At 34.1% G+C, this 21,474-nt stretch overlaps 1 long non-coding RNA gene across 1 annotated transcript in view; it reads right to left on the reverse strand.

Moving 5' to 3' along the window:
* Nucleotides 1-678: 678 nt before the first annotated feature.
* The window catches only part of LOC128650361 (uncharacterized), a 26,472-nt gene continuing 5,676 nt past the window's right edge, over nt 679-21,474 (reverse strand). Inside the window, exon 2 of the long non-coding RNA XR_008400743.1 lies at nt 679-1,581. This is a non-coding gene — a long non-coding RNA (uncharacterized LOC128650361). The remainder of the gene's footprint in view (nt 1,582-21,474) is intronic.

The raw sequence follows: 21,474 nt of genomic DNA on the forward strand, positions 1-21,474 counted from the left end.
GAAATAAGGGGGCAGTTTGCAGAGGCATAGATACACGGTAATCACAGAGGTTAAAAGTATATTATTATAACTGTGTTGGTTATGCAAAATTGGGGAATGGGTAATAAAGGGATTATCTACCTTTTTAAACAACAAAAATTCTGGTGTTTACTGTCCCTTTAAAGTATGAAACAAAATTAGGTTGTCAGGGTAAGAATGGTCAGTGGGGTAGTGGGTAGGGAGAAAGAGGGAAGGAGAGAAGGATGGGGCTAGGTAAGTGTAAGAGGTCGAGGGATAGATAAATGGAGGGTGGAAAATCAGCTTATCATGCACATGCAGGAAAATATAAACATGGGAGAGATGGGCAGACCTGACTATGACTAGTGGAGTAGGGGTGGAATAGAGAGACATGAAAAGAATATAGAGAGAGATTAGGCCCCAGATCACAGGAGGGAGTCATCTGGGCTTTCTAAAACTAGGGGCAGGCTCAGGGAGGGGACGTACTCCAATGTGAAAAATAAGGATCTTTTTAGAACATATTTACAGAGGGCATCTCAGCTGGAGAATACTAATCTAAGAAACGTCATAAAAAAATTATGTATGAAATTAAAGGTCCATTTAAGTCATTTGTTTGTATTTATACAACAGAAATTAATTACTGTATTGTAAAAGATTTGCACACATAAAAATAGCCATTGGTTTGCAGTCTTAGGACATTGCCTCCTAAATTATTTTATTTTATTTTATACCCTTGCCTATATCCAATTAGGGATAGATATAAAAGTGCTCCTAAATATACGAGCCAATTGCTGTGCTAACATGTTTTTTTTTTCTTGAAATCATAACTTACACAAATTACATTAAAGTAATTAGACATCATTACAAAAAAAAAATCAAGTACAAATTCTAGTTTCAGACAGAGAGGAGGAGAAAAGAAAAAGGGTCAGAATACCATTTAATCAGATCTAGACTATATTCAATACATAAGAGCAGTCCCCTCTGGAGCAGGCTGGTTTCAAATAAATAGAACCTGTAATTGAGTCTTATTTTCTGGGGGAAGGGACTGTATTAACTTACCCCATTTCCTAAAAAAAAAATGGGTGCGTATTAACGTGTCAATTATAAAGTGGTCTAACTTAAGTTGCTTGACCATTTTTAATTTTCATATTTTTTTGAGTAATTACCTCTTTGTGTTGGTATTGCAAAACCACCATTTTTTTTATTTTTATTTTAGTAGGATTAACCACAGCAGCCACACTATACGTGCAGAATCTTCTCTCACACTTATCAAACCTGTCCTTGAGTTTAGTTAATTAAATTAATTTTACTTCCTTGCTTTTGATATATATGTATGTAACCCCCTTAGTCTTCTCATAGCAAAAGAGGAGCATATCTTCAGGGGTTAGGATTTGACCCTCTGTTGTCCTCTGCCAACTCTCTTTTGTTGTTTCCTGCTTAGTTGTTCCTCCAACCTCGCCACATGTATTTTTGCCATGGGACGTTGCAAAAACCTTCCATTTGGCATTTATTACAAAGTCCTTCTCATGGTTAAACAGATTGGTGAAATTCTTCTTGGTTTTTTATATTCGCTTGCAGATCCATCTGAAAAATAGATACCCTGGAGTGAGCACTGACTGATTAAAATGCAAGTCTGTCAAAAGAACTGAAATAAGGGGGCAGTTTGCAGAGGCTTAGATACAAATTAATCACAGAGGTAAAAAGTGTATTATTATAACTATGTTGGTTATGCAAAACTAGGGAATGGGTAATAAAGGGATTATCTATCTTTTTAAACAACAAAAAATCTGGTGTTGACTGTCCCTTTAAGTGGTACATAAGGTTCTATAGCGCAATGTCTCCATTGTTCTTTTGATCTGGATAGCAGTAGGGATCTTCCTGGATGTTATTTAACTATACAATTTGCAATAACAACAGGAGCAGTTGTTACACAAAGTAAATTTTCCATGAGCTTTTCGTACACCTTCCATAAGTATCAGAATTTAGATTCCATAATGATGGCCACAAACAGAAAAATACATTCCACTTACCATCTATGAATAAGGGATATCAGTATGTGGTAAACAACAAAAGTACATGCATAGCAAAAGTCACGTTGTTAAATATTTAGAATCTTAATATCATATAACGCAAACCAGAAAGTTGTGACGCATGGAAACAGAAATTCTATTTGGTAATCAAGTATCTATTCTTTGAATGTTGCTTTATACAGTAGCTCAATGACCTTTACTAATTAAATTCCAAATAATCTTTCATGTTGACCTTGTGATTTTACATTGAGCATCATATAGCAGAATGGTCCTTCAACATACAACATACAAATAAATATAAGATATTGTTAATAAATTTTAAAAAATCCTATGTGTCACAAACACTTTTTAACTAGACAAAAACATAACAATGATAACAATAATAATGTTTATTTTACATCTTTATTAAAAGCACATTACAAAGATGAGGGTAGAATGAAGGAAATACAACTTTATAGAAATGTATTTTTAGTTTATATTTAAGATATTCAATGTCCAGCTAGGAGAATGCACTGGCTTTCCAACTGAGAAAAGTTATGAAAAATTCTAGAGGATCCACATATTTATTATTATTTTTTTCCATAAAAAATTCTAGAAAACACTGAAGAGGACATCATTGGGCCTTTGAAACCTCAGGTTTTTTTTAACTCTCTCTGCTTCAAAAGACTTTGATACCTGACAGAGTGTGTCTTGCGAAGATACCTCATGTAATAGATCCTGATCTAATACAGCAAAGCAGAGGCTTGGAACGGTTTGGTATCCTCAGTGTGGCATATTAAGTTTGCTGGAGGCCTGTGTGTGAGCTAGCTGGACAGCTCTGATGCTTCAGCATGCACCAATTGCACTATTGAGTGCTTCTCATTTGTGAGTATATCTCCATTTGGGGTTTTTGTGGATTGCTGCATTACATCAACTTATTTCACTATTGCAGCGCGCTCTTTCTTTTTCTACTTCACAGATCACTACTTATATAATAGAAGTCAAAGGAAAATCAATTAATTATGTTCCAGATACCTCTCAAAACTGTAAATAAATTTAAAATATAAAAAATAGATCTTATGTCCCCCAAAACACTAATCTCAAAACTATTTCTAACATCTTTACAATTCCTGGAGAATAATAATTCATCTGTACCTCACACCATTTCAGCTATAATTGTTCAGCTTTATTGCCGAGAGATTCCTCATAAAGTACATTATATAATTCTATTATGTCCTACTTTTGGGTATGATGTTGGTGCTGTAATGGTTGTTATTATGGTGTCACTGAACTGTGCAAAATGAGGGCTTTCTTTATATAGATATCATTTCAAGGCAGTATATATTCTCCTTCTCTAAAGATGAGAACTTATTGGAGACAACATGAATAATGGATTTAATGTAATTACAGCTACCTTCATTATACAGTTATATCTGCAATTCATACAACAATTTTAAAGTGGATCACATATGCTTAAGTTGCTTGTGGAATATACAGTATATAGGCTGCTGTAAATATGGGTCACCTTTGACGTGGTTTTCAGCCAGTTTTGACTCATCCATTCAGACCAGTATTAACCACGAAGAGTATTATTTGGGCGCCTGATAGCAGTCATTTGAAACAATTAGTAAAATTACTAAATGAGTGTCAAACTGCTGTTAAAAAGGAGGGTAAAAGCAACAGGTCGTTTCACCTATGAAAAAAAGCAAACAAATTCAGATTACAAAAATATTTTTCTTATGCTGAAACAGTAAACTCTTTAAACTGAAATTATGTTAAATACTGATAAAATAGTGACAATTTGAGCAAACATTGTAAGACCTATAGCATGTAAATGTATTATATAAAAATAAGAAAATTATTTTTTAAAATAGTTTGTTTTTTTCCATTGTGTAGTAAAATATGTTTAGTACATGTTGTAAGTTTTATGTAAAAGTTTATGCATCTTTTTCTTAAAGTTGCTATTGCTAATCAATGTTAGTTTGTGTGGAAAAAGCACAGTAGGCAGTATAATGCGAAATATATTTAACCCTTTGTTTTGTAATATTTAGTTATATTTTCCTGAAATATAGATTTATAAAGCATGGCAGTAAAAAAATGTTAATTATTTTAAAAATAGGTGTTTTAGTTTAATTGCACATAAAAATGCAATTTAAAACAACGTAAAAGATTACTCTTTAATTATTGCATTTTTTACTACTCTGGTTTATTTATATTAAAATGTCAGACTACAAAATAATTTGAGATATAAAAATAAAACAAGCTTATTATTCAGAAATATAGTTTTCACTCACTTTAATGATAATATTGTTTGCATGATGAGTTTATTTTAAGTTAAGTAATCTGTTTTTCATAGACACTTTTAAAAATAATGAAATTCATTTTACAAACAAAAAACAAATCACTGTACTTTTATTTAAATTCAACTACAAAACTTCTTTTCCAAGATAATATATTTAATATAGAGTTATTTATTAACAATTTAATTTGATTCCTGCAACTGCATATGCTGCAGATATATGTGCCAGATTGAACAGCTGTTATATATATATATATATATATATATATATATATATAATTACTATAAACTTTAACTGACCGCTGGTCCTTTAAATAACTGAAATTTGTATAAACAGTTGATATATATATATATATATATATATATATATATATATATACATGTATATATATATTTATATAAATATATATATATATATAATTATATAATTGTATATATACAGTATATATATTTTTTATAGATATATAGATAAATTTACTAGATAATTACTATAGACTTTAACTGACAACTGTTTCTTTAAATAATTGAAATTTGTATAAACCTAAATTTTGAAAGGTTATCTCCATACTAGACGATGTAATCACTAATTTTTCTAATTTCTTAAGAAATTGTCTATATATTTGAGAATAACTTGTGGGATTTATTGGTGATATTGCTGCCACCACAGTCCATATAACCTGATATATTTCATAGTTTAAATTAAATTTAAATATTTTTTATGGTGCTGTGAAATAAGTTACTGTGTTACTCTCCCTCTGGGCTACCTGCTATTTGGTTTCATTGTAGCGCTTATTAAAGTAGTTTTCTGCTTTAACTGGTAATAATAAGAACTTTTTGTATCTGCTTTAAGCTTACAATTGTAAAGTGATCTAGCTTCATTTGGCTATGTTTTCGTAGGCGGTGTTAACTTTGAGATGCAAAGAGTTAAATTATTTATTTGGTGTAGAGTGTTATCAGTTACTAACCATATACATAGTTCCTCATTCTTTACAGTTTTACAACTACATTAACAATACATTTTGTATGGAGTTAAGTGTAAACCTCCACCTTATTTTCATTTAAAGGACCAGTCAACACAGTAGATTTGCATAATCAACAAATGCAAGATAACAAGACAATGCAATAACACTTAGTCTGAACTTCAAATGAGTAGTAGATTTTTTTCTGACAATTCTAAAAGTTATGTCTTTTTCCACTCTGTACCATGTGACAGCCATCAGCCAATCACAAATGCATACACGTACCATGTGACAGCCATCAGCCATTCACAAATGCATACACACTTATTCTTGCATATGCTCAGTAGGAGCTGGTGACTCAAAAAGTTTAAATATAAAAAGACTGTCAACATTTTGTTAATGGAAGTAAATTGGAAAGTTGTTTAAAATGGCATGTTCTATCTGAATAATGAAAGTTTCATTTTGATTGAGTGTCCCTTTAACATCCAGTAGCTTTTAGAGGGAAAGATGGATAGTAGGTAGTATGTTGCTTAGCAACTCTAACAGAATGGTGTAAAATACTTGCAAACTTCACCTGTGACCAATCAGCTGCAAATGACACTCACATATTTTTAAATATGTACTAATCTAATTGATTTTCATCTACATCATACTATAAATATATATAAATGTATAAATGATTATTACTTTAATGGTTAATAGTTCAGTAATTAATGTTTTAAATATTAATATTTAGTTACCTTTTATACATAAAAAAACAGTATAGTCAGCTTAAATGTTATTTAGTAACATGATTTTATGGTGTCAATTAATGGTGACAAGCCCATAGCCATTAATGAGTCCAATGGAAAATGCATGCAATTGTCACCTGAAAATGATTACTTACATGATGTAATGATTTTAACAGATAGAAAGTGAGCAGATAAATGCACCGTATGTCATATATTTATTGTTTCTGCTATTAAAATAAAAAAGTGGTGGTTTATTTCTTTAGTATTAACTTTGTAGAGTAATTTTAAAAGAGACATATACATATTTCTAACAATAAACAAACAATAGCATATTACAGGATTACAACATAAAAAAATGGTGAGATTAAAAATCAAAACAGAACTTCATATTAAAAATGTGACCTTGGTTAAATTTTTTATTTTTGCAAGATTTGTGAAACCACACTAGGGATTTTGTCCAAGAATCTAAAAGAAAGACCAAATTTGTAACATTAGTTCAGTCTGATAGAATTGTACCTATAGTGTATCCAAAATGAAAGAAAACATATAAGATTTAATTTGAAGATATATATATATTTAATGTTAAATAAACTTTCTGAAATAGCTTGCTAAATAAAAACATTTTATATTACATTTATGAACACAGCATTCGATTTACTTCTTTACATATCCTTTGTTGAAGAAATAGCAATGCACATGGGTGAGCAAATCACATGAGGCATCTATGTGCAGCCACCAATCAGCAGCTACTGAGCCTATCTAGATATGCTTTTCAACCAAGGATATCAAATGAATAAAGTAAATTAGATTTAAAAAAAAGGATAAATTGGAACGTTGTTTAAAATTGCATGCTCTTTCTAAATCATGAAAGAAAAAAAATTGTGTTTCATGTCCCTTTAAGAGAATCTAAAAGAAAGTTTGTTTCATTACTTCAGTCTTAAATAATTGTAACTATAGTGTATACAAAATATATATTTTTTTGAAGTTATCTTTTTTAGTATTAAATAATATAATTTTCACAAGCGACAACTGCATAAATATTCCAGCTATGGATCACTATTTTCTAATTAACAAGCAACTTTACATTTATTAAATTTGAAGTCCATAAAAATGTATTCAAAATGCAACAATAAATCTAAAATGTTATATCAATGTAAAATGATTTATAGATAGATAGATTAAATAAAATAGAAATAATTTTAAATGGTTAATTTCAAATTACTTGTATTTTATTTATAATGTATTACATTTAAAGGACCAGTCAACACAGTAGATTTACATAATCAACAAATGCAAGATAACAAGACAATACAATAGCATTTACTCTGCATTTCAAATAAGTAGTAGATTTTTTTCTAACAAATTTCAAAGTTATGTATATTTCCACTCCCCCTGTACCATGTGATAGCAATCAGCCAATCACAAATGCATATACGTATAGTCAGTGAATTCTTGCACATGCTCAGTAGGAGCTGGTGACTCAAAAAGTGTAAATATAAAATATTTTTTTAATGGAAGTAAATTGGAAAGTTGTTTAAAATTACATGCTGTATCTGAATTATGAAAATTTAATTTGACCTGAGTGTCCCTTTAGAATGTAATGTTATTTTTGCATTTTAATACACTATTATTGTATTTTAATTTAATACATGTATTTGAATATCAGAATGTACATTTTATTATTTGTATTTAATCAGTTTAACCCTGTCCAAATTGATCTAATAATGATTGACACCTGTATTCACGAAGTGCTTTTACAAAAGATCTAATGCTTACTATAGTAAGGTTTCCTAAGTCACAATTTTGCAAGTTGGTAGAGGAAGATCATGCAGCTTGATAACCCTCACAATTCCGGCTCAAGTCTGCAATAATCTGGTGCTTCACAGCAACTTTAATTTACTATACTTGTTGGATTGGATGACTTTACCTCCAATTTACATTTTCAGAACAACCACAAACATAATATTTACACAAATATTTACCCAGAGAACATAGTTTTAACTTAGCCATATATCTCTATTTTTTTGTACAATATACTAAACATTTCTACCATTTAATATAGAGAAGCACAAATTACCCAAAATGTTTTTTCCTTGATAAATTTTTTTTTTAAATAAATAAAAGCTATTTTGAAGTAATAGATTCCTAAATAAAATGTAATGTTAAACAAATGTCTATATATAATTAAATTTGCTTTGTTCTCTTGGTATCATTTGTTTAGGAGCATACCTAGGTAGTCTTAGGAGCAAAAATGAAGTGCTGTGAGTTAGCTGGTGATTGGCGGATGAACTTGCCTTTTGTCATTGACTCACAGAATGTGTTCAACTAGCTTCCTGTAGTGCACTGCTGCCACTGAGCCTACATAGATTTACACTTCAACAAAAAAAAAGCAACTTTGATAATAGAAGCAAACTGGAAAGTTGTTTAAAATTGTGTGCGCTATCTGAATCTTGAAAGTTTTATTTTTACTTTACTGTCCCTTTAACCCCTTGAACCAAAAGATGTATACGGTATATATCCGTCATGCAGTACTTTGCCCATCGTACCACATCATGTATATATATTTTGTAGCGAACACAGTGGCAGAGGGGGGAGGGAGTTGGAGTGATGGACGGAGCCCTACACTGCAAAAAATTAAAGTTTGGCAGGGAGCGGGAGGCATGGGATGTTGCCCTAAAGAAAAAGTGTGGATTGGGAAAGGGGTGACTCCACATAATGATTGAGGGGAGGGGGAGGTAGAAGGCACCACCGCACTAAAGAAAATAATAATAATAAATAAAAAAATTAAAAATAGAAAATTCATATAAACTGTGTACTGGAAGACAGATACCAGTACCTAAGATGGCCACCAGTAGTGAAAGGGGAAGGGTTAAAGAGCTGTTTGGGGGGATCAGGGAGGTGGGATGGTTTGAAGAGGGTTCCCTACACTGCAAAAAGAAATAATGATAAACAAAAAACATTAAAAAAGCCCTAGACAATATACTGACAGACTGTCCAACAATACATTAGATGGTGGGGAGTTGTGTGGGTGGTGGGTGAAAGAGAGCTGTTTGGGAGGAATCAGGGAGGTAGGAGGTGTCAGGTTGGAGGATAATCACTGTATTAGAATACTATTACCCATACCTGCTAAATAAACCATCCCCTGCTTAGAATTTCAGAACTGTGGAGCATAGCTGCAATTAGCGGCCTTCTAATTAACAAAAAGCAATGGCAAAGCTATGCATGTCTGCTGTTTCTAAAGGGGATACTAAATAATCTTTTACATCCATCTGTGTTATAATTGCACAAGCAGTGTGTAAATAATTTCAATGACAAACCCAACATTTTTTAAAAAGTTGACAATTTTTTTATATGATGACATTTGGCTGTAAAAGCATGGCATGAAATATACTAAAATGGGCCTAGATCAATACCCTGCGTTGTCCTCTTAAAATTAATATATCGTTTTGATAGGTAAATAAAAAAAAACAAGACTATTTCTTTTTAAATGGAGTGATAGCAAAAATGCTAAATATTCTATGGTATTTTGGGCACGTTTTTCTCTGTTTTTGTAGAACTAATGCTGTTGTGTTAAAGCTGTATGATACAATATTAATTAACTTTATCTAATATACCAGGCATAGTAAATAGTATATATGATTACCCTCCCCCTTCCTTTTTTAACACAATTTTGAAGAAAAAAAAACAACCATTATAAGGCTATATTACAAGTGAACATCCACACAAAGTCCTGGCACTGAAGATCCGATCACACAATTATATGAAAAAACAGTTAATCTTTATTGAAGATTATAAACAGCCGGAAACAAGGTGATAGGAGAGCCTCTGCCCCCCCACATCATTCACGTTCCGTGCCCGTAGGCACTTGTTCACTGATAAGTGGGAGGGCCAGTGACAGCTCCTTTTAAACTACAATCCACCAATCCCATGAAACATGTATCCAATTTTAACACAGTCAATTAGCATGTTTGATTACAAGTTAACCCCTATCACCTATTCAATGTTACACTACAGTAGTGTTACTACTGGGAATCATAATATGACTATGCATGGCTTAAACATTTCTAATATTGTGAAATCCTAAATACATATTTAAAGTCACTGAAATATTGATAATAATGTACTTACATAGAAATACCAAATAATATATACAGTAATGACTAATTTTTAATAAACAGATTTACATCCATCTGGGAGTTTAGACCATCAGGGTATCAAGTTTGTAGGTGAAATATCCAAAATAATTCCCTTTCATCTAGTTTAATTTCTCTGTTACCACCTCTCATGGTCCTAGGAATAAAATCAATAGCCTGCACCCTCAGCAATGAGCTATCAGAGTTGTGCATAATACGGAAATGTTTGCTATGGGAGTTTTAGATTTGAGGTCCTCTATAGCCCTCACATGTTCAAGGAACCTGTCTTTTAACATGCTTTTCGCACGACCTGTATACTGTTTATTGCAGCCTATGCAAGTCCATAAATAGACTACATACACCAACCTTTATTTAGGTTGGTGGGAGCTGTTCCACATCTTTGGAGATAGGAATCCTTATAGAAACAATATTATTTATTATGGCCGTTACATTGACGATCTGCTTTTTGTGTGGCAGGGTGATCAGAAGTCTGTTTTAGAATTTCATAAATATGTTCAGGTAAACAATTTGAATCTTAAATTCACTGTGGAGCCCAGTAAGAAGGAACTAATTTTTTTGGATATTACCCTGTACCCTAATAGTGAGAAAGAAATAATTGAGACTGAGTTATATCGTAAACCTATTGCGGGTAACATTATTCTATTCTCTCAATCTTGCCATTCCCCCCATCTTATTAAATGTATACTGAAGAGTCAGCTAATTAGAATTAAACGTAACTGTACTGACCTAGATGTATATGAAAAACATGCTAAATCTACCATAGGTAGACTTTTGGTTCGAGGCTATGATAAAAATATTTGGAGCAAACTAAGAAAGTTGTAGACTGTATCCTCCATGACAAACTAAAAGGATATAACAATAAAAATAAGAAATAAGGTTCTTTTAGTAAAGGGTCATATACACCTACATTTGTAACATCATATAGTACTGAATTTAGCCAAATATGTAAAATTATCAAACAACATCTCACTATTTTGCACAGTGACCCGATTCTCTATAAAATTGTACAGGATGGTTGCAGGTTTGTGCCCACAAAGCTAAAACTCTCAGAGATACTTTATCTCCTTTAGACCTTCCTAGAATTGATACATCAGAGTGGTAAAGAAAGAAAAAAGGTTTTTCAAAGTGTTGAGCATCACGCTGTAAAACGTGTCAATATGTAATACAAGGCAGTAAATGTAGATCTTCTGTACTTGATAAAGAATTCAATATCAGATATTTCATAAACTGCTGCACTACTCATGTAGTCTATTTATTGACTTGCATAGGCTGCAATAAACAGTATACAGGTCGTATGAAAAAAATGTTAAAAGACAGGTTCCTTGAACATGTGAGGGCTATAGAGGACCCCAAATCTAAAACTCCCTTAGCCAAACATTTCCGTATTATGCACAACTCTGATAGGTCATTGCTGAGGGTGCAGGCTATTGATTTTATTCCTAGGACCATGAGAGGTGGTAACAGAGAAATTAAACTAGATGAAAGGGAAGTATTTTGGATATTTCACCTAAAAACTCGATACCCTGATGGTCTAAACTCCCAGATGGATGTAAATCTGTTTATTAAAAATTAGTCATTATTGTATATATTATTTGGTATGTCTATGTAAGTACATTATTATCAATATATCAGTGACTTTAAATATGTATTTAGGATTTCACAATATTAGAAATGTTTAAGCCATGCATAGTCATATTATGATTCCCAGTAGTAACACTACTGTAGTGTAACATTGTATAGGTGATAGCGGTTAACTTGTAACCAAACATGCTAATTGCCTGTGTTCCAAGTGGATACATGTTTCATGGGATTGATGGATTGTAGTTTAAAAGGAGCTGTCCCTGGCTCTCCCACTTATCAGTGAACAAGTACCTACGGGCACGAAACGCGTATGTTGCGGAGGGGCTGAAGCTCTCCTATCACCTTGTTCATTTATTCCATTTGGTTTTATGATGTTTCCGGCTGTTTTTAATCTTCAATAAAGATTAACTGTTTTTTCATATAATTGTGTGATTGGATCTTCAGTACCAGGACTTTGTGTGGATGTTCGTTTGCTATTGGCCTGTCCAGGAGCTCGTCTGGGTGCACGTGACCAACACTCCCACCACATGTGTCTACATGGAAGAACGCCACAGTTGGTAGAGCGCGAGTCAGCTTAAGTATCCTACCTTTGTGTGTCTGTATATTACAAGTGGCATGCTAACTGTAGCGTGCTGGCAATAATAAATATAATAAATCAAAATCAAAATATAATAATGAATCATTATGCATTAGTAAAGAATATACATAACACATGTAGTAAAAACGTTTTCCATCTTAGAAATCTTCACTGCTGTAATTCTTAAATGTTATGCACCACTGCCACCTGCTGGGTGCAAGTAATATAGCAAGCACTATAATATGATTGTGTGTGAGGGTAATATATATATATATATATATATATATATATATATATATATATATATATATGTATGTGTGTGTGTGTGTGTGTGTGTGTGTGTGAATTGTGAAAAAAACTAGGCTGATATTTTACCACATAGGTATTTAATAAATTTTTGGTGTGATACATTTTGTAATATTTACATATACATATATATATACATATACATATATATATATATATATATATACATATATTATTTTTTAATATACAGTGTGTGTAATATATATATATATATATATATAGAGAGAGAGAGAGAGAGAGAGAGAGAGAGAGAGAGATATTATTTTTAAATATACAGTGTGTGTGTAATATATATATCTATATCTATTTTACATAACTGGTCCGTGAACCCCCATTTGAATAAGCCGCCACTGGTGACTGTGTTTTATTACATTTTTATTACAGCTTTGCTAAACCACTTTTCTATGTATATGGCCCCCATTTATCAAATCACAGATGGGCAAGGATCCCAACTAGAGAATCTTGCTGCCAGTGATTGCATGGAGTAGGCAGTAGATGCTGTAGATCTTCTGCCCTCATTTAACATTGCAAAAGGAAATCCTTGTGCAGTGCCACCCCATTATTATGCGACCAATCACACAAGAGCACAGTCTGTCAATCACCCCAAACATGGCAGAGAGGTTAAGAAGTGGCAGTGCTCTGCTTTATAACTGGAGCCCTATCTTATGACTTCTTAAATAATACTTTTATGTAACTATCTCCAATAGATTTGTTCTAAGAAATGTATTACTGTAAATTTCTTATTATATGATATGATGATGATATAATGTGACAATATCATGTCCCTTTTTGCTTATGCAAATGTCCTTTTATTTTGAAAATCTAGATCAGCAAATGTAGCACAAAACTCTTACAGCATTTACCTCATTAGAATACAAGATAAGATTTTCCAAAATAAAAGGACATTTCTTAATATAAATGATTAGTAATGCATTAGATACTTCACACATATGCCCTTGATCCACTTGGCATAAATTGATAATAAGCTGACCATCTGTCTGGTTTTGGTCTGTCCAAAATATTCCAGAGCTATCCAACCAGAATTCCACCACTCATAAATCACACAGATAACTATAAATGCAGAAACCCAGAAAACTATAAATGTAGAAAAAAGGCTATTTTATGACCCAACTTTGAATAGCCTTGCTTCCTTATGCCAAGAATATCCTTTTAAATAATTTTTACTATTGCAGAAAAACATTTAAACATTCAAATGTTTCTGTAAAAGACAAATAGCAAGTAGACACTAACATAAATAAGCCAAAGTTTTCTTGTAGAAAGGTGTCCTATTAGCCCTGTGGGAGTTATCATTATATATTACAAATAAAGCTGTTAAACTGTAAAGGGACATAATATCCATATGCTAAATTACTTGACAGCTATGCAGAAAAACTAAATCTGAACATTTTAAAAAGGAAGATATTTTACCTCACAATTTCTTCAACTCACAAATGCTCTGTGAACAGTTATTTTCCAGCAACTATCATCTGCATGTTGTAAGAAAAAAACAACAGCCAATCAGCTTCATTAGTGCTAATGTCACACTTTGCTTACGGTTTAAGGGACTTAACTATGAAATCTCATGAGATTTTAGTGAAATCTCATGAGATTTCATAGTAAAGTCCCTTAAACCGAGGAGGGATATAACATTATATTTAAGAAAGATGGTGAAAAAAGCAAATACATATATTACCTGCCAGATGGGCAAATCTAGTGGATCACTGCTGGATGCAAAAAGATTTTTTTTTTTTTTAAAGTTTTCTTTATTAATATAAATCAAACAATAACAGTTGTAAAACAGTAATAAATTTCAGGTCTCAGCTACTACACAAACAATATATCATCAGTATCATTCTATTAATTCGAGAATGGATATGTATACAGAGTTGGTATTTTTAAACAATTTGATGTCTAAGGCATTGTGAGTTCTTCCAGCATACAAGTATTCTTCCCATATAAACACAATAGAATAGTATTCTTCCAATTTATGCACTAAACCATAATGGTATTTCTCCAGGGATAACGTTAAAGTTATGGAGTTTATCCATTCCTCTCTAGATGGAATATCTACACTTTTCCATCGTCTTGGAATTAACTGTTTAGCACAGTTTAGCATTATATTCAATATTACAGCTCTAAACCTACATCTAATCTTGGTTGGCTTGTGGAATAAACACGTCTGTGGGTCTAAGGATATGTCATGATGAGTGACTTTGCGGATCTCAGAGGTCACTAGTCTCCAGAATTCCTGTATTTTTGGACAGTGCCACCACACATGGAGCAGTGTGCCTGTCTGACCACAATTTCTCCAACATAAAGCTTGGGTGTTAGGGTAGATCTGAGATAACCTATGCAGTGTCAAATACCATATACTTAGTAACTTCATGTTTGTCTCCCTAAATTTCATAGATGTGGTGGAAGAGTTCATGTGTTTAATTATGGTAAGCCAATCCTTTTCTGCAAGTGGGGAGTTTAAATCTTTCTCCCACTTCTCTGTATATGAGGGTAACTTGCGTGAGTGATGATTTAGTAATTGCTGGTAGGCCATGGAGAGATGGCCCTTAGTTGCCATTTGCAAGAAACATATATTTTCTAATGGTGTGCGTGATCTAAGGATTTGCTGCTTATCAGGGTGTGTGCTTATGTAATGCTTGAGTTGGAGATACTTATACCATTGTTGAAAATGATCAATATTTAATTTGGTTAGCTCTTCTTTTGTACATAGGGTGCTTCCCCTTAAAACCTTACAAAATGGAATTAGAGTATGAATCATGCTACCAGATTTGCCTAAACTTTGGTACTTTATTTGAAAAATAGGGTTAGTGATGATTGGGGATAAGGGGGAGGGAATGGATGATATAGAAGGGGAGTGCTTGAGAACATAGTGCCAAGATTTAAAAGTTTCTCTTGTGAGTGAGGATATTGATGTAGTATACTTTGTTCAGTTGGGGGTACCCAGCAAGCGCTACCTAAGTTAGGAAAAGAGGCTAGTGAATGTTCCAGCTCAATCCATTCCTTATTTATGCTGTTTTTGCACCAGTCTATGATTCGTACAAGCTGTGTTGCTAACCTATAAAATACTATGTTCGGGGCCCCTAATCCTCCTCTATCTTTAGACATATACATTGTGTGCATAGGGACCCTTATCATATGTTCAGACCAGATATAGGAGTTGAGAACCTTTTGTAGAGAGCGTATATATGAGTCAGGAAGCTGTATAGGGAGGGCTTGGAATATGTATAATATTTTGGGGAGTACCATCATTTTTATTGAGTTTATACGGCCTAGCCAAGATATAGGTTTATGTTTCCAGTCGTGTAGTTCCTTTCTAGCTGTCTGCAATAATGGAAGGTAGTTTAATGAAAATATTAATGACTTATTTTCGGGGATTTGGATACCTAGATATTTAATTGATTTAGTATTATGGTGATACCCAAAGTCTGTTTGTATCTTATCCACCAAGCTGGAAGGATTATAAAAGCTGATGAATTCCGACTTAGTTTCATTAATTTTGAAGAAAGAATACTTGCTATAGTTTGAAAGTTCTGACGATAATTCTATGAGTGACGTGGCAGGGGATGTTAATGTGAGCATTACGTCATCAGCATATAGTGCCATTTTATACTGATTACCTTGAATCTCAATTCCTTTTATATCTGGGTTCAGCCGAATTCTGGTTGCCAAAATCTCCATTGCCAGGACAAACAATAAAGGCGAGAGAGGGCAGCCCTGCCTCGTACCGTCGGTTATGGTTATTGAGGGAGTTAGAGAATCATTTAATCTAATTCTAGCAGAAGGAGAATTATACAATGCAAATATTTTTTCAACTATTGTTTGTTCAAATCCAAACTTATATAAGGTGGCCTTTAGGAATTTCCAATTTAATCTATCAAAAGCCTTTTCTGCATCTATTGATAGGAATATAGTTGGTGTCTTAGTATCTGTGATGTAGTCGAGAAGGTTGAGTAATTTTATTGTGTTGTCCCTTGCCTCACGAAAGGGGGTAAAACCCGCCTGGTTAACATGTATTAATGTAGGGAGTAGTTTATTAATACGGGAGGCAATAATCTTAGCATAAAGTTTTATATATACATTAAGTAAGGAGATAGGGCGGAAATTTGAGGGGGTAGTGGGGGGTTTATCAGGTTTAGGTAGCACTGTTATATGGGCCTCTACCATGTTTTGAGAAAAGGGGTTCCCTTCTCCCGCCTCATTAAAAAGTTGTAGAAGGAAAGGGGACAAAATATATTTAAAGAGTTGATAGTAATTCGCTGAAAAGCCATCTGGGCCGGGGCTTTTACCCTTATTCATTTCCTTAAGTCCTCTAAGAATTTCTTGGTGGGTGATGGGCAAGTCTAGCTCAGCTCTCTGTTCGGGAGTCAGGGAAGGCAGGGTGCAGTTCTGTAAGTAATGTTCTAGATCTGAGTCCTCAAAGGAGTTAGCGTTAGCAGAAGCAATGTTATATAATTTGAGGTAGTATTCTCGGAATTGTGTACCTATTTCTGGGGTAGTTTGCACCTTTTGTTTTTGAGGGGTGATCAGATGGTGAATATATGATTTCAATTTTCTTCTTTTAAGAGCTCTGGCCAATAATTTTCCTGCCCTATTACCTTCATAGAAGAATTTTTGTTTAACTTTATGAGTGATAGCCTGTTGTTCTTGGGCTAGGAGAGTTTTCAATTGATTTCTCGTGCTCACTAAATCTTGTAATATTTGGGGGTCAGTAGGTGTTTTTTTATGTTGGAGGTACAATTTAGATAGTGATTCAGCTAATTCAGTATATCTTAAGCAAGCTATCTTCTTAATCTGTGCCCTAATTTTTATGAACTCACCTCTCATATAACACTTATGTGTTTCCCACAAAGTGGAGATTTTGATGTCAGGGGTATTATTAATTACAAAAAATTCCTGCAGGGATTGTGTTAATGCATCTGTGTGTTCAGTCTTATGCAGTATTGTATCATCTAACTTCCATACAAATTCAGTATTCCTAGAGTTGGGCCAGTTTAGAGAAAGTAATACTGCAGAATGGTCAGACCACGTGGTGGCTTTGATTTGGGAGTTCGAAAGGTGTGGGAGACCAGCTTGGTTAACAAAGAAATAGTCTAATCTGCTGTACATTTTTGTAGGGGCTGAAAAGAATGTGTAATCAATCTTGTCTCCATGGAAGTATCTCCAAGAGTCATAAAGATTGTGTTCCCTTAAATTTTTCCACAAAAATTGTACGGTTTTCTTAGAGATGCAAATATTGACATTTGAGCTATCCTTTAGTGGTTGGAGGGGGAAGTTAAAATCTCCCCCTAATATAACAATTCCTTTAGCCATGTCTACAAGTTTTTGGAACATTTTACGAAAAAATGGGATATGCTGAACATTTGGAGCGTATATGTTGATTAATGAAACTGGGGTTCTATACAGGAGTCCCAAAATTCCTAGAAACCGCCCTTCAGAATCTTTGGTGGTTTGTATGTGATGAAAGGTTGTGTTCCTATGAAATAAAATGCTAACCCCTCTCTTTTTTTGTGAATCGGAATTATGGTAATGCTGAGTGTAGTGGGGGCCTAGATATTTAGGTTCCTTATGCCTTCTAAAATGTGTCTCCTGTAGAAACAAAATATCTGCTTGCCTCCTAGATAAGTCAAGCAATGCCATCGAACGCTTGTTAGGCGAGTTAAATCCCCTAACGTTTTGTGAAATTATTTGTAGTGTGTGTGTCATGGTAGCATATGCCTAACATGATACCTGTCATTTAAAACTATACCAAAACTGAGACACTGTAAATACATATAACCTGCATGAATGTAGGAGAAACCTGAAAATATGAGACCTGCATTGAAAACATAAAAAATACAAATAATAACACATGTCTTAACAATAAACATCTAATAATTAGCATCAGTTTTCTAAGAACACAAACTCAAGGGCTATCCTAGAGAAACCGCGAATATTCTTATCATAATTACTATAAATTAGTTACACCAGATAACTCAGTTTTGCCATCTAGGTGGCCAACAAAAATGTCCTTTACAAATTTCTAAAACAAAAGTCTCTCAATAAGATTATAGGAATCCTCGCCTCAAGACGATAAACAGATTCATGAAATAATATCACACATTAAACAACTTTACTCACAAATCCAAGCAGTCTCATTCACAGAGATTCTGGTTCTGAGTCCTCTTCATCCTTAGATGAGGTAGGGGACCCCATCTCCCCTTGCTGCGAGGGTATAGCTTTAGAGTTCTGTTTTTGTGAGAATCTACCTTTTTTTTGAGGTTGAATAGTGTTCCATGTCTCCTTTTTCTTCTGCGCTTGGGATTTTGCACTCTCCGACGGTTGTTCCTGCTGAATAGATGGTATGGGAGGGGGGTCCAAGTCAAGTAATTTACAAAACTGTGGTACTTCTTGTGGACTCGAGCAAGTGATCCTTCTGTTATTATGAATAACCATGAGTTGAAATGGGAATCCCCATCTATACGGGATCCTCTTGTTTCTAAGGATGGTTGTTATTGGAGAAAGTTTTTTCTTCGTTGTAGGGTGCGGACTGCCAGGTCAGCGTAAAATTGTAGGACTACACCTCGAAATCTGACAGGTTGTTTTTTCCTTGATGCGGCCATAAGGTTTTCCTTTTCTTGGAAGTTTTTAAATTTAATGATGATGTCTCTGGGAGGTGCTGTATCAGGGGGTTTGGGCCGTAGCGCCCTGTAGGCCCTCACCCATTGTATGGTAGCTGCATTAGGGTCGTCCAATAAGTTTTGAAATAAAGCTGGCAGATATACAGGGAAGTCCTTAGGGAGGACCGATTCTGGGGTGCCTCTAATTCTTATGTTTTTCCTTCTACTCCTATTCTCCATGTCCTCCATTTTATCTTGCAGAGCTAGTATCTGCTCTGATTGCTGTTCAATTGTTTCTTGTATGGATGTCACATCTACTTTAATCATATCTTGGTTATCCTCCAAAGCTTCCACCCTAAAGCCCACTGTATGTAGATCTTGCTTTAGTTCCATCAGCTCTTCTCTAATGCATGTTCTCACTATTTTAGCAATGTCCTATGTGGAAGCCAGGGAGGAAAGGATATGTGTAGGTATTTGAGTATGCTCCTCATTAGATGCTTCTGGAGTATCCTGTGGGGATATAACAGTTGTTTTTAGGCTTTCCAATTCTTTCCTCTCTGAGGGGCTAAAAAAGGAACTGACTGTTTGTCCTTTAGTCTGTTGTGGTTTGATAGTTTTAACTGGCTTTACATTTCTCTTAGTAGCCATGATGTGGAAATTTGCAGTTTATAGCAGTTATAAATGTTCCCCTTCTCAAATGATGTTAAGCCTCAGTTATTATTATTGCAAGGAGTTGTGCTTATGCTAGAGTGTCTGGTGCCTTTTGCAGATAAAAAAAAAAACCCTAGCACAGTTTCTAGTTGCTTGTTATGATCAGACACTTGCTTTATTATATTTTCCCAACAGCTTATCTCACAATATTCAATATCCTTCAGACCTTTCCCTGCCTTTGTCTGTAGCTCTCTTGGGCACAGGACTACCCCCAGCAAGGTCTATACTTCTCAGGTTTGAGGATCGGGCAGTTCTCCTGTGACTGCTGCACCCCTCGATATCCAAAATGGCCGCCGGACTGCAGTCCTAAAGTTCTGTAATGATGAGCAAAGTGCTTATTTTTTATCCATATGGCTCCGGAGTGGTACCGGAGTGTTCTCTGAGTGTTACCAACTCTGTTATACCATATTTGGTAGTTGTAGGTTCGTTTGAACCCGCTGTGGATCCGGTGTTTTGCGGCTCTCAGTAAGGAGCTCTGGGCTTAAGCAACTATCATCGTTGCGGCCGACTCCGCCCCCCTCCGGATGCAAAAAGATTTTAAAAAGAAAAAGAAAAGAAACATCCCCAAAGTACACTAGGAAGTTACACATAATCTCCAAAATAAAAAACCTAGGAGTAGTGAGATAACTATAAAACTTCACTTTTAATTAATTCCCATAAGCACAAAAATTGAAAACACTTAAAAACATTAAAAACCACCAAACCACCTAGCTGTTCCTCACTTAGATATAGGGTGACCATATCGCCGCTTTAAAAATGGACACATATGAAAAATCCATGTTAGGGTTCCATGTTAGGGTAATTATCTGCATTGGTACGCTAGTTAAATAGATCCCAATATACAGGGAGTGCAGAATTATTAGGCAAGTTGTATTTTTGAGGATTCATTTTATTATTGAACAACAACCATGTTCTCAATGAACCCAAAAAACTCATTAATATCAAAGCTGAATAGTTTTGGAAGTAGTTTTTAGTTTGTTTTTAGTTATAGCTATTTTAGGGGGATATCTGTGTGTGCAGGTGACTATTACTGTGCATAATTATTAGGCAACTTAACAAAAAAACAAATATATACCCATTTCAATTATTTATTTTTACCAGTGAAACCAATATAACATCTCAACATTCACAAATATACATTTCTGACATTCAAAAACAAAACAAAAACAAATCAGTGACCAATATAGCCACCTTTCTTTGCAAGGACACTCAAAAGCCTGCCATCCATGGATTCTGTCAGTGTTTTGATCTGTTCACCATCAACATTGCGTGCAGCAGCAACCACAGCCTCCCAGACACTGTTCAGAGAGGTGTACTGTTTTCCCTCCTTGTAAATCTCACATTTGATGATGGACCACAGGTTCTCAATGGGGTTCAGATCAGGTGAACAAGGAGGCCATGTCATTAGATTTTCTTCTTTTATACCCTTTCTTGCCAGCCAAGCTGTGGAGTACTTGGACGCGTGTGATGGAGCATTGTCCTGCATGAAAATCATGTTTTTCTTGAAGGATGCAGACTTCTTCCTGTACCACTGCTTGA

This window comes from Bombina bombina, chromosome 2 (assembly GCF_027579735.1).
Source record: "Bombina bombina isolate aBomBom1 chromosome 2, aBomBom1.pri, whole genome shotgun sequence".
Classification (NCBI taxonomy): domain Eukaryota; kingdom Metazoa; phylum Chordata; class Amphibia; order Anura; family Bombinatoridae; genus Bombina; species Bombina bombina.